Source organism: Ovis aries, chromosome 11, assembly GCF_016772045.2.
Source record: "Ovis aries strain OAR_USU_Benz2616 breed Rambouillet chromosome 11, ARS-UI_Ramb_v3.0, whole genome shotgun sequence".
NCBI lineage: Eukaryota > Metazoa > Chordata > Mammalia > Artiodactyla > Bovidae > Ovis > Ovis aries.
Window position 1 is genome coordinate 52,220,589 of NC_056064.1, and position 12,502 is coordinate 52,233,090.

Below are 12,502 nucleotides of genomic sequence, written 5' to 3' on the forward strand. Positions count from 1 at the left end.
TGATGGCTCTGGTGCCACGCAGCCATGGGCTACCCACTGGGCATGTAGGACCAGGCACCCTTGGGCTGGAGCTGCTGTGGTCTCTGCCTGCCTTGATCCACGTGGTCTGCATGTCTCTTCGCTCCACAGGTGCCGTGTGCCCACCTCTCAGGGTGGCCATGGTGTTGGATGGGCTGCACCGATTCGAGAAGGTCCGTATCCTTTACTGTGGCTTCCCTGAGCAAAGACGGGGCAAGATGTGCTCTGTGTCCTGGGGGGGCCACTCAACTGGGAGGCTCTGAGCCCCCATGTGCAGCAGCCATGGGCTCTGTCCTCCAAGTGTAGTGTCTGCAGGACACATATCCAACAGGGAGATTAGGTCAGCGGAAAGGCAAGACCGGGGTGTGTGAGTGTGTGTGTGTGTGTGTGTGTGTGTGTGTGTGTGTATGTATATGTGTATGTAATGTGTTGTCTTCAAGCCCAGCTCCACTCCATTAGCAGGTGCCAATGAACTATCTTTCAGATTAAGCTGGATGAGTTGAGTTTCTATCACTTGCTCCCCAAATGTTTTGACTCTTTGCCTTGTATCTGAGGAGTGGGTGGGAATTCCTCATCTCCATAGCTAGCCCAAGCTCTCACCTGGAGTTTCTGCACCCCGCTCCCCACCTCACCGGTTCCCACTGGGAAACTATTTTTTCTCCATCAGGGAATAAGTGGAGCTCACCCGCCTCTTCCCCATCCCCTCCCCTTCTCAGGGCTTCACGGGTCCTGCAGGCCTTGCCTTGGGTTGGCTGAGCTGGTCTCCTGGCCTGCAGTTGCCCCCGCGGATGCAGCACAGCCAACGGGATGTGACCCTGAGCTTGTCTGCTGGGCAGTGACTGACTCCTAGCCCGGGCGCCCCCGCCGCCAGCCAGCCTCCAGAAAGGGCCCCCAGTGGTCAAGCCTCAGCTGCTGCTCAGTCTGGAGGCTGTGTCCTGGCACCTGGATGAGGGCGTGGGGTGCGGCTCCTCCAGGAGCAGCTCTCAGAGGAACCTGTGGGTGGTCCCAGGTGGCACTGTGGTGACAAGGCTGAGTGGCTCCTGAAAGGTCCAGACATGTGTCTTGAGGACATAGTAGAAGTGTTTGTATCTCTTCTCGCTTCCGCCAAGAGACATAACGGTGTTTAGATCATGTGTTCCAAGGGGTGCAAGACTCTGAACCCTCTCACTCAGGTGGGTACCTTGGCCAACAAGGGCTCTGGGTTATAGAAAGGTGGGGCAAATGCAGGCAGATATGGGGCCACAGAAACTGAATATGACTTCCAACTTGCTGTAGCAGTGCCCAGGATCCCTGTGGAGGGTTGTTATGAGGACCTCGCCCTCTGACCATGCCCAGCTTCTCTCCCTCTCCTCTGGCTTCCAGGGACAGCGTAGCCTCCGGCCATGTCCAGCCCCTCCTCCTAGCTTGTGTGGATTCCATCCAGTGTAAGCCCTATGGCAAAGAACCCATCCACGACGAATCAAGGCCGTCCATGCTTTCAAATATTAAATCTGTTCAGAATATTAAATAATTTCCTCTTCAATGATCCCAGTAAATTTAATTAGTGCTTGTTCTCCCGATAGAGTTGTCTCTTGGTTTCAGAGATGTTACAGTCACGAGTACGGGGGCTCAGATTCCGACAGTGTGCACGGCTGGACGGTCTCCCCCGACAGCCACCCCCAGGGGCAGGTGTCCTAGTTCATCAGCGGCCACATCCCTATGGCTGGGTGGGAGGTGGGCAGGAGACATGAGCACTGTCCTCTGCAGGCCGTCCATCCTCTGAGAAGGGGTCCAAGTGGAGTTTGGGTACCAAAAGCCCTTACTGGTTGTGAGGCTATAAAAAGACCGTGGCCCCCTTCGTGGGGCTTTTTCTCTCTGGCTCCCTTAGATCAGATGTTCTGGGAGAAGCCAGCTTCTGAGACCAAGGCCAGCTTTCTGAGTCTGGGTTATTGAGACTCATTTTCCTTATCTGTAATTTGGGGGCAGTAACACCGACCTCAAGTCATTATTTCAAAGGTTAAATGAGGAAATTGCATGTTGGGTGTGTAGCCCACAGTAGGAATTCAATAAAAATTAATTTTCTTTTATTGCTCTCATGAATCATGAGCTTCAAAAATATTTATTGTGTAATAATGATTAAACTTCCAGAACTTCAGTTCAAAATAATAAACCCAAGAGGGAGCTCCTCCTGCAAGGACCCAGAGAAAGGGCTAGATTGTGTTGCCAAGATGGTCCGTGAGCTCCAAAGAGACATGGGGAACTCCTGACGGCTTGATACCAGCAAGTCAACTCAAAACTTAATTGAAAAGGAAAGTCAAGAGGTTGACCATGGTATTCCCTCAGCTTCTTGGTCAAAGGCATGGGGACCTTTCACTCCCGCAGGTGGAGCCTTGCCTTTATCAGGAACTGTCCTGATTCTTCCTCCTGCTTCACGCTGGTGCACTGGCAGACAAACTGCCTCTTTAACACTTCTCATCAAAACGTAGAAATACTCCTTATACTTTTCCTGGTTACAAATATGATTGAGATCCAACATAGAAAACTTAGAATATACAATGAAGTTCAAAAAAGAACAATTAAAAAGTTACCCATTGTTCATCTGTATAGAGGGAATCACTTCCAGCCAAGAGAGTGTGTCCCTCCAGCCTGTTCCAGGGCCTGGAGAGTGTAAGCGGCATTGTATTGCACACTGTTTTAGAAATCTTTCCATTCAAAGCCTTATGAGCACTTTGCGGTGGCACTGAATATTCTTCTACGGAAGGATTTTTAATGAGTGCACAAATTATTTACCAAGCACCCAGGAGTTGCATATTCAGTTTGTTTTCAGTCTTTTGATGTCATAAGCAATGCTGCAAATGTTCTGGTACATAAATCTTCCAGAATAAATCTTTGCGTTTGTTCCCAAGTTTCTCCTTAGGGTGAATTCCTACAAGTTGAATTGCTGAGTTAAAGGTTAAACACATTTTGGAAGCTTTTGATCCAAGTACCAATCTGCCCTCCAGACAGACGCCCCCTTCAACCCCACCAGCTAGTGCAGGAGAGGGTCACTTCCCAGCAGAAGCACGGAATGCTATCAGCAGTTTCAAAATCCGGCGGGTGGAGAAGTGGAAGTGTGTTTTTGTTTTGATTAGCGTTGCTTTGGTGGCTGGTGAGATTAGACACTTTCTGTGCTTTGGGGTCCTTTTTAAGTCTTCTTTGTGAGTTGCCTCTTCAAGCCCCCTCCTGTTGCGGTCTCATCCAGCATATGTGTCCCCATCTTTGGTGTTTAAAGATGGTGTTGGAGGTGAAGACAGCCATGTTAACATGTGGGAGTGTGGATGAAAATACTGATAGAGGATGGCAAGGCCACTCCGTGGGTGGAGTGTTTCTTCATGTTTTTCTCAAATCGCTTACCATGTGACATTGTCATTGCGCTGTTTACCCTTCTGCCTCCCCAAATTAGCACCCAGTGCCTGGAGGGCTGCATCAGATCCTCTTCATGCCTGTGAGCCACTGTCTGACCAAGAGCTGGGCCCTAGGAAGGTGCTCAAGGAGTACATGTTGGATAAATGAATGCATGACGAATTACTGTCTTTGGGTAAATGGCAAAGTTGTTCATGAAGGCAGCTTAAGACTGCCTGTCCCTTCATGTGACACTTTTGGAACATCCCTGAGTGTTAAGTGGGCAAGCCAAGAAGATGAGGACAGTATGACAGTCCTATTCAAAACGCGCCAATGCTTTGGAGCAAGAATAGTAGGAAAAATTTGCATTTTATTCATTTAGCATCAAAAAGCACAGGGTTGGGGGAAAAAGAAGTGGCTGCTTGGTGGGCACAGGGTCTCCTTTTGGGGTGATGGAAATGTTTTGGAACTAGATAGGGGTTATTTTTGCACAATATTGTGAATGTGCTAAATAGCACTGAACTGCACACTTTAAAATGGCTAATTCTAGGTTATGTGAAATTCATCTTAGTTTAAAAAAAAGCACAAGGTTTTCCTGGCTGTTCCCTGCTCCCGGCCACTTCAGCCTGATATGTGGTGTGTCACGACTGCCAAAGATTCTGCTGTCTTGCAGTGCAGCAGGAAATTGCATTGGTGCACCGGGCCCTTGGTTTGTTGTGTTAGCCCTGAAGTCACAGAATAGAATAGGTCTCACTGTCCAGGGGAGTTGGCAGGGAGACGGGTGGGGAGTGAGCTGGGTTTGCAGAAAGCTGAACAGAGGGCGCATCTGGGTCAAGGGTCAGTGTGGGGTCCAAAGTAATTGGCCAAGGTTGGTTGACCATCCATAGGCCTGATCTTGTGTGGGGGCAGAGAAGGACCCTCCTGGTAGGGAGCAGCCACAGCCTGGCCAAGGAAAGGTCAACACTCCATTTGGAGTTGGGCTTCCCCAGCAGAGCAGGAAGAGGCAAGTGTGTGCGGGTTTCTAAATGCTCAAAAGATCCCTTTCCTGGGGACTGGGTATTGTGAGGACCCTGAAACAGGGGAGCTGGCCTGAGAACAAGGCTCCTTCTATTAATCTGCTGCTGAGGGGTGGTTAATTGAGGGATGGAGGGGTCATTGTTTGACTTTGAAATTTTGGAGCTTGAGAGCCATACCCTCCCTTCTTCAATGCCCTTCCCCCTTGCCAGGTGGGACTTGGCCATGAATCTCCCGGAAGCAGGGAGGAGACAGGATGGAAGGAGGCACAAGAGCTATTTTGGAAAAGAATGAGCTTCCAGAGGGGGAGGTAGAGGAGGAAGATCTCTTGAAACAATAGGCAGCTCACCTCTCTTCCTGCCCCTGCTCTCCTTTGGGCACCGGCACTGCTGAGCTGGTCTGGGGCAGCCAGGCTGCTTCGGACAGAACTGTAGGCTCCCACTCCTGGAGATGGACTGAGGGTCATGAGGTTTGTCCCCGCACATTAGCACAGAAGCAAACCAAGCCCTGAAGATGCCCACGGCAGGTCCCCATCACACAGGCGGCCAGGCTGAGCTGGGCACCCAGGCCCTCTGGCCTCTGGTCTTGGATTGTCCTCCCCACCAAGGGAGCCAGCCATCTTGTTTCTCAAGAACCGGCCAAGTGGGTGAGGGGGCCCGTGGCCGTAGGGCCATGCTCGGTGAACAGCCCCCGGGGGGTTTACTGTCTCATTTTCAATGTTCATCTTATTTTGGTAGAAATCTGTCCTAGACATCCCAGGGGGCTGACTGTCCTGAATATGCACACATGGGGGCTCTGGTCCAAGGATTTGGGTACACTGGGCCATTTATTGCCACTGTTGGGAACAAAACAAGAGGCCCAGCCTGGCAGCAGGGGTGCTCCCCTGGATGGGCCAAGAGACCGGGTCTGCTGGGCAGCAGTGGAAGACCTGTGGCCCCAGGGTTGGCATGCCCCACAAAGGCGTCAAAAGTGACATCTGCCCAGCCTACCTCTCAACTTCACTTGGAGATTCGATGCTGGATGGAGACAAAAGCAGCTGTAGTTAGGATGTAGATGGGGCTGAGCAGGGAGGGGAAGGAGGAGTGAGAGGTATGGCTGAATTGCAGGACTGGGAACTCTGACTGTTAGGAGAGACAGGAACATCAACAGGGTGTGTGGGCTGAACTGTCCCTCAGATTCACATGTTGAAGCCCTAACCCCTAGCACCTTGGGACATGCCTGTGTTTGGAGGTGGGATCTCTAGAGAGGCAGTTAGGTTAAACTGAGTTCATATGGATGGGCCCTAATCCAACATGACTGGTGTCCTTATCAGAAGAATGATCACGTGGGGAAACAGGGGGAAGAAACCAGCCTGTCAGCACCTTGACCTTGGCCTGCCGCCTCCAGTGTCTGTGCTGCTTCATTTTGGTGAACCAGGGCCACTAACACAGGGGCAGGAGTGCAATGTGGGCAGCCCTCCCCAGGATGGGTGCCTTGTCCGGAGTCCACTGGAGCTGGGGGGGAGGCAGCTTGCATCCTGCTGTTGCTCTGGTCAGGCAGAGGGCCTCGGAACTGGGGATCTGGCTGGTGGTGGTGACCGGCATCGCCTTTGTTGTTGGGGACGCAATCAGGCATGTTTGTACAGGACCATGTGTATGGGACATGGAGATAACACAGTGCCCTGAGGTCTCTGGGAGGAAGCATGGAAATTAAGCCGCAGTGTAAAAATGTCAGGTTCTAAGAGGCCTACGATCCACCTGCAGTTTTCTCTCCTCTGTTATTTATTCTTCTGCCTCCTCTGGGTGACTCCCAAGCCACATCATTAACACATGCCCTGACCTGTAGGATGTATGTGCCATCACATATTTGCCAGAAGCCATGTGTCAGCAGCCAGCACCTCATGGGGACTGCAGCCTTTCCTGCCTATGTGAGCTTTCAGTGACTGGGGAGGGGGTGGGCTGCCTTTGGTTTCTAGAGGACATCGATTGGGTCATGTCCCAGTGAAACTGATGTCATTTCAGCCACCCCAACAACTGTCAACTCAGTTCACAGACTCAACAGAAAATTTAAAAATTGTAAGTGAGGTGATGGACATGAACTAAATTACTTGGCAATTACTACAATATATACATATATCAGATCATTATGTAGTACACCCTAAACTAATACAATGTTATATCAATTTTATCTTAACAGAACCGGAAGAAAAAAGTTTATGGAAACAGTAAAGGTCTGCATTTTCCATTAAGGCACTCAGTAGATTCCAAACTTTAATGATAAAAGCCATCCAAAGTGATTCAGTGAAGTGTTCTTTCTAAATATGTTAGTTACTGAGATTATTTAATAGCGGTACCCTGGAAATGTACATCCTCACGGCAAACTACCCACTCAGGTGTGTGGGAGGGCACTGTATTCAGTTACTCATGGGTCTGGACCAGGCTTTCCTATCCTGCTTTCAGCCCAGGGATGATGCAGACTAAAGGTGAAAAGTTGGACTGAGGGCGCACTCGAATTCAGCGCAACTTCATCTTAACTATTCAATAATGTGTGAAGACGGCAGAATCAACATAGACGACCATTTGGATTCAATTTGACAGAAGTGAGTCGCAACCCCCACCCTCACCTGTTTGCGCACACGCACAGAAACCATGCGGAGGAAACAGACTGGGAACGAGGCAGCCTGTGCTATAGCGATGGTTAGGACATCTCAGTGGAAACCCCGTGTCTGAAGCGGGGAATTACGTGTCCTCTTTGCCACCCCGCTGTGGTGGGACTGGTGCCGGGACTTGTGCAAAATCCCGAGATTCAGCAGGACCATGACCGCAGCAGAGTCCACGTCCCTCTTGAGAGGAGGGTTTTCCTGCAGTGCAGGCTCTCCCCTAATGGGGAGGCCGTCATGGGAGGTGGGGAGTGCACCGCCATGGCAGTGCCTAGGCAGAGCTGGGGATGCTGTATCTGGGTGCTGTAACAGAGAGAGAGATGGGCTGGACCAGACGACAGCCAACACCTGTCTGCTCTGAAGCTCGTCTGATTTCATTATTAATTCCCCCAGAGTGGGTTGAATAACATCCTCCCAAATTCATGCCCATCCAGACCGTAGAATAGGTCCTTATTTGGAAACAGTGTGCTTGCAGATGCAATTATTGAATAGTTAAGATGAAGTTGTGCTGAATTCAAGCGTGCCCTCAATCCGATGAGTGAGATCCTTATAAGAAAGGGAAGAGGACGCAGAGACAAACCCACATGGAGACTGAGGCAGAGACTGGAGCAATGTTGCCGCAAGCCCAGGGCGCCAAGCACCATTGGCCACGACCAGAAGCCAGAAGGGAGGCCTGGCATGATTTCTCCCTGGAGCCTTTGAGACAGCAGGCTGATACCTTGGTTTCCAACTTTTCACCTTCAGTACTGTGAGAGAATACATTTTTGTTGTTTTACAGCCGGTGGTTTTGTGTTATGGGAGCCCCGGGAAGCTAACACACCCTTTAGCTTTCACCCCCTGTGTTGTCTCTGCGGAGCCTCAGGAAAGGGAAGAAGCTCTCTTGACTTCATCTTTGTTTTAAAGACCTCCAAGTCTAATGGAAAATTCTTGTTATTTTTCATGATGCCGCATCCCCCACCTTTTCCTTTTAAAAGTATTTTATGCTCACAGCCAACGTTGTACCATCCACAAACATGTTATTGTGAGTGCGGTTTGGATGAAACTGTAAAAAGAGAGCATGTGCCTCCATCTCGGCCTTGGGAGCACAAAGCCGAGCACAGCGGTGCCTGGGTGCTCCCAGCTCTGCTTCCTCCCTGCTCCTCCACCAGCTCTGGCCGTGCATCCCTCTTTCCTTTCTCCTCCTCCTGGCTCCAGCCTCTGAACCTACTTAATTACCTCTGACTGAAGGTGATGAAGACAGCGGAATGGGTAAGTCAGTTAAGATCCAGGCATGTTGCCTACACAATTCTAAGCACCTGGATCTTGGGGAACATGGGGAAACTAGATAGATTTTCCAGCATGCATCCAGATGCCTCTTATCTTGCAGACACCCTCGGCCTCTTCTGTGTCCTCCGGAAAATCCATTTGTCCAGGCGGATGGGCACGTCTTCGGCTCAGGCAGCCTGTGCCTTCCCTCTGTCCATGACCTTGCTCAGATTCAGCTGAGCACATCCACACAACAGGGACAAGAGTGCTACTTCTGTGGAACAAGCTTAGCACAGACCTTCCCACAGGATCGCCCGGGGTTGCCTAGCAATCTGACAGCACTCTGCCTCAGCAGACACACGCCTCGGATGGATTTTTCCTATTTTTAATTTGTTTTCTGGGTGGGTATTATTGTGCAATCACAGGCAGAGCTCTAAGACATGGTATGGGTCCCACTCAAAACAAGCAGATCTGAGAAGATCGGGAAGGACCCAGCTGCCCCCGAGCGGGCCACGGCATCTGTTCTGGGAGGCTCTTGGCTCTGACTGTCGCCCCTGGTTATGGAAGTTGGATGGTGCCTGGGAACCCTCTGCTGGCTCTTCTCATGCAATTTCCCAGGCCTTCTCGGCTCTCCCAAAGCAGCCAGGTTACCAAGCAGCCCAAAGAGGGAAATGTGCTCGATGTGGGCCAGGGACCCTGAGCTGCCTGGATCTCCCTCTGACATTTCCCAGCCACGTGGGAGGAGAGATGGGACGATTTGCAAGTGGCTCACCCTCCTTTGGAGAAGATAAATGTCAGAACTGAAAGCAACTGGGTACTGATATAGAGCTGCCTGCTCTTAAATAAAATATCAAGTCTGGAAGTGTGTGTGTGTGACACTGCAGATGCACCCACCTGCTCCCCTGCATGTGAAATAAGAGGCAGTGTGGCGGGGGGTGGGGGGGGCGGGGGCAGCACTGCTGGCGGAGCCAGAGGCGGGGTTCAAGGTCTGGAGCTGCTACCTAGGCATTGGGAGGCCCCCGCAGGGCACCTGGACACGCTGACCTCAGTTTTCTCATCTTTCTGGAGTTGCCTCCAGCTCTGAAATGCCGGGACGATGCCCGCGACAGGACACCAGGGGAGGGGATGAGATCATCAAGGAAAATAACGTGAAGGGACTGACAGTGGAGTCTCAGGGAAAGCGGGCATTTAAGGAGGAGCAGGGGAAGCAAAGGGAGCTGCCTCGGAAGGGAAGAACAGAGAGAAAGTTCTAGAAAGGGAGTGGAGAACATGCCACCTGCCTTGTTTCCTGCTGAGAAGGCCTGGGAGATGCATGAGAGGAGCCAGCAGAGGGTTCCCAGGCACCATTGAACTTTCATAACAAGGGGTGACAGAGCCTAGAGCCTCCCAGAACAGATGCTGTGGTCCGCTCGGGGCCACCCCTTGAATGATTCACTGCGTGGAGGAAGGGGCACAGGCTAGTTGGTCTCTATGGACCCCAGCAGGGCCATTTCCAGGGGGATGTTGGAGAGGAGGTGGGGACCGCTTGTGATAAAACGGAAGGGGATGGCAGGAGAGGATCACTAGGATTTGTTCTCAAAGGATGGGTGTGGGCTGACCACGCCTTCAGGCTAGAGCTCCTCAGAGCAGGGTAAGTGGAAGAGGAGAAAGCTCGAGGGGGCTAGACCAGTATAGGGAGAGGATGTGAAAGGAAAGAGAGCAGGAAGAGGAGTTGAGCATGGATGGAAGATGAGAGGAAAGGAAGCTGCTTAAATCGGAGCCCTCCCTTCCTGGAGAAAAAGAGAACACTGTCTGTCCGTCTGCCAGGAATCAGGGTCCGGAGCACAGGGAGTGGGCAAAGTTTGGGACCATTGTTCAGGTGTGAGGGAAGACTGGGAGGCCAGTCCAGCTGTTGGGGCCCCTGTCGAGGCTGGACGTGTGTTGGGTGCCTCTCCACTGGCTGCGAGCAGAGGTGAGGGCCTGAGCCAGTCAACCTCCGCGTTATCTCTTGTTAAGTTCTTGGATTGGTGTCTCTGACCTCCAAGGTTTCATTGTGACCTATATTTCACAGGATCCAAAGAGATACAACCCCGGAGCCCTACAGACTAGAAGCTCTTGCATGGCTGCCCCGCATTTTGTGTGTGAGAATCTTTTCTTAAATTTATTTTTAATTGGAGGATAATTGCTTTACAGCATCGTGTTGGTTTCTGCCATACATCAACACGAATCAGCCGTAGACACGCACATGTCCCCTTCCTCTTAAACCTCCCTGCCAGCTCCTATGCCTTCCAACCCCTCTAGGTTGTCACAGATCCCCAGGCTGAGCTCTCTGCACTATACGACAACTTCCTGTCAGCTCTCTGCTTTACACGTGGTAATGCATCTGAGCCACCAGGGAAGCCCAGTGTATGTATCTCAATGCTCCTCTCTCCATTCATCCCACCCTCTCTTTCCCCTGCTGTGTCCGGAATTCTGTTCTCTATTTCTGAGTCTCTATTCCTGCCCTGCAAATAGGTTCATACCTTTTTTCTAGGCTCCATATATATGTGTTCCTATTTGTTTTTCTCCTTCTGACTTACTTCACTCTGTACAACAGGCTCTAGGTTCATCCACTTCACTATGGTAGGACCTGTGGAACTTTCCCTACCGGGAAATCACTAAGATAGAGAGCACTGCTTCAGAGGATCCTACCACGTCCTGGACTGTGGCCAAAGGGGAAAGCCCAGATATCCAACAATGGTGGTGGGGAAGTGAAAATATTTATATATGTGTATGTAACACAAATATTGGAGTGTATTTGTATGTGTGTGTCTGTGTATAGCGAGACAGAGACAGAGAGTGAAATATTCATTCTTAGCAAGGAGGTTATGACTGCATTAAGTGACCTCCTCTGTTGGATTAAACGACCAAACAAGGAAGCCTGGTAATGGATGTAAAGTATACTCTCCAGTAGCCCACCAGCTGGTCATAAAAGACTGACAGGGACAAAGAAGTCCCTTGGATTGTGTTTTCTTCAAACATATTACTGTTTGAGCGTCGTCTTATGTGCAAGCTGATTAACATAGAGAGCTAGCCATGACATCCTTTGGGCTGCTACTCAGAAGCCTGGGAGAAGAGCAGAGTCTTGGAGATCACAGACTGGCCTCAGCTGCCTGGGGGTTTACTCGAGCCCTTTTTAGGCAGTCAGTGTACTCACTGGCCCTGAATGGACCATGGCATCAGTTCTAGAAAGCTCTTGTCAAGGTCATGGGGATTCCCTGGGAAATTGAGGTCCATCCCCAGCTGGGATGTCTGATAGATTGGTGGGGGTGGAAAAACAGACGGATCTGAATTTTATGTTTCTTAGCTAACCATGGCCATCCTTCTATTTCTAAGAAAACAAAATAGCACACTTCTGATGGGGGAAATGAGTGTCTTCAGCTTATACCGGTGCCATGCTTGCAGAGGAGAGCTGAAACTCTAATAGGACCTGGCCCTGTACAGGCCAAGTACAGATAAGAACCTGGCAGGTGCAACTGGCATTAAAAGGGTGGTACGACGTCAGAAGGCATTTGAGTGATGATATCTCTCAGCAGGTCTATGTATTGGACAGTTGACCGTGTCACCACCCTGCTCTCATCTAGACAGCTACTCTCCTGCGATCTCCCTTCTCTCTGATTCTGTGGAATTCCCTTCTTCTCTCCCTTTCTTACTGGACCCATTGTTTCATCTATCCATTGCCATCCTCTTTCATGCTTTACTCCCTTGTTTGATTGTAGCACATCCTCTAATAGTTTCCTGAGAAATGGTACATGGTGGGTAAATTTGTCTGAGACCTTGCACATGCAAACATCTTTATTTAAATCTCACATTAGATTGTTCATTTGGCTACATAATGGGTTCCAGGCCAGACAATATTTTCCTTCAACACTTTGAAGGCATTGATCCATTATCTATTAGCTTCTGCTGTTGTTGAGACCTCTGAAGAAAAGCCCTCTGCTCTTTTCTATGAAGCCTGGAAACTTGTGGAAGCCTTTCTTTCTCTTTGGGATTCCCTGGTGGCTCCCTGGAATGCGGGAGACCTGGGTTCGATCCCTGGGTCAGGAAGTTCCCCTGGGGAAGGAAATGGCAACCCACTCCAGCATTCTTGTCTGGAAAATCCCATGGATGGAGGACCCTGGCAGGATGGATGGATGGAGTCCATGGGGCTGCAAAGAGAGACACAACGGAGCGACTTCACTTTCTTTTTTCTTTTTCTTCAGTGTTTTG

General features: G+C 50.5%; 1 long non-coding RNA gene across 3 annotated transcripts in view; it reads left to right on the forward strand.

The window, feature by feature from the left end:
• LOC114116953 (uncharacterized) overlaps window positions 1–9,137 on the forward strand; it is a 121,123-nt gene extending 111,986 nt beyond the window's left edge. For all 3 annotated transcript variants that reach the window (XR_006061277.2, XR_009595628.1, XR_006061278.2), the window contains 2 exons: window positions 130–8,278; window positions 8,397–9,137. This is a non-coding gene — a long non-coding RNA (uncharacterized LOC114116953). The remainder of the gene's footprint in view (window positions 1–129; window positions 8,279–8,396) is intronic.
• Window positions 9,138–12,502: the final 3,365 nt, after the last annotated feature.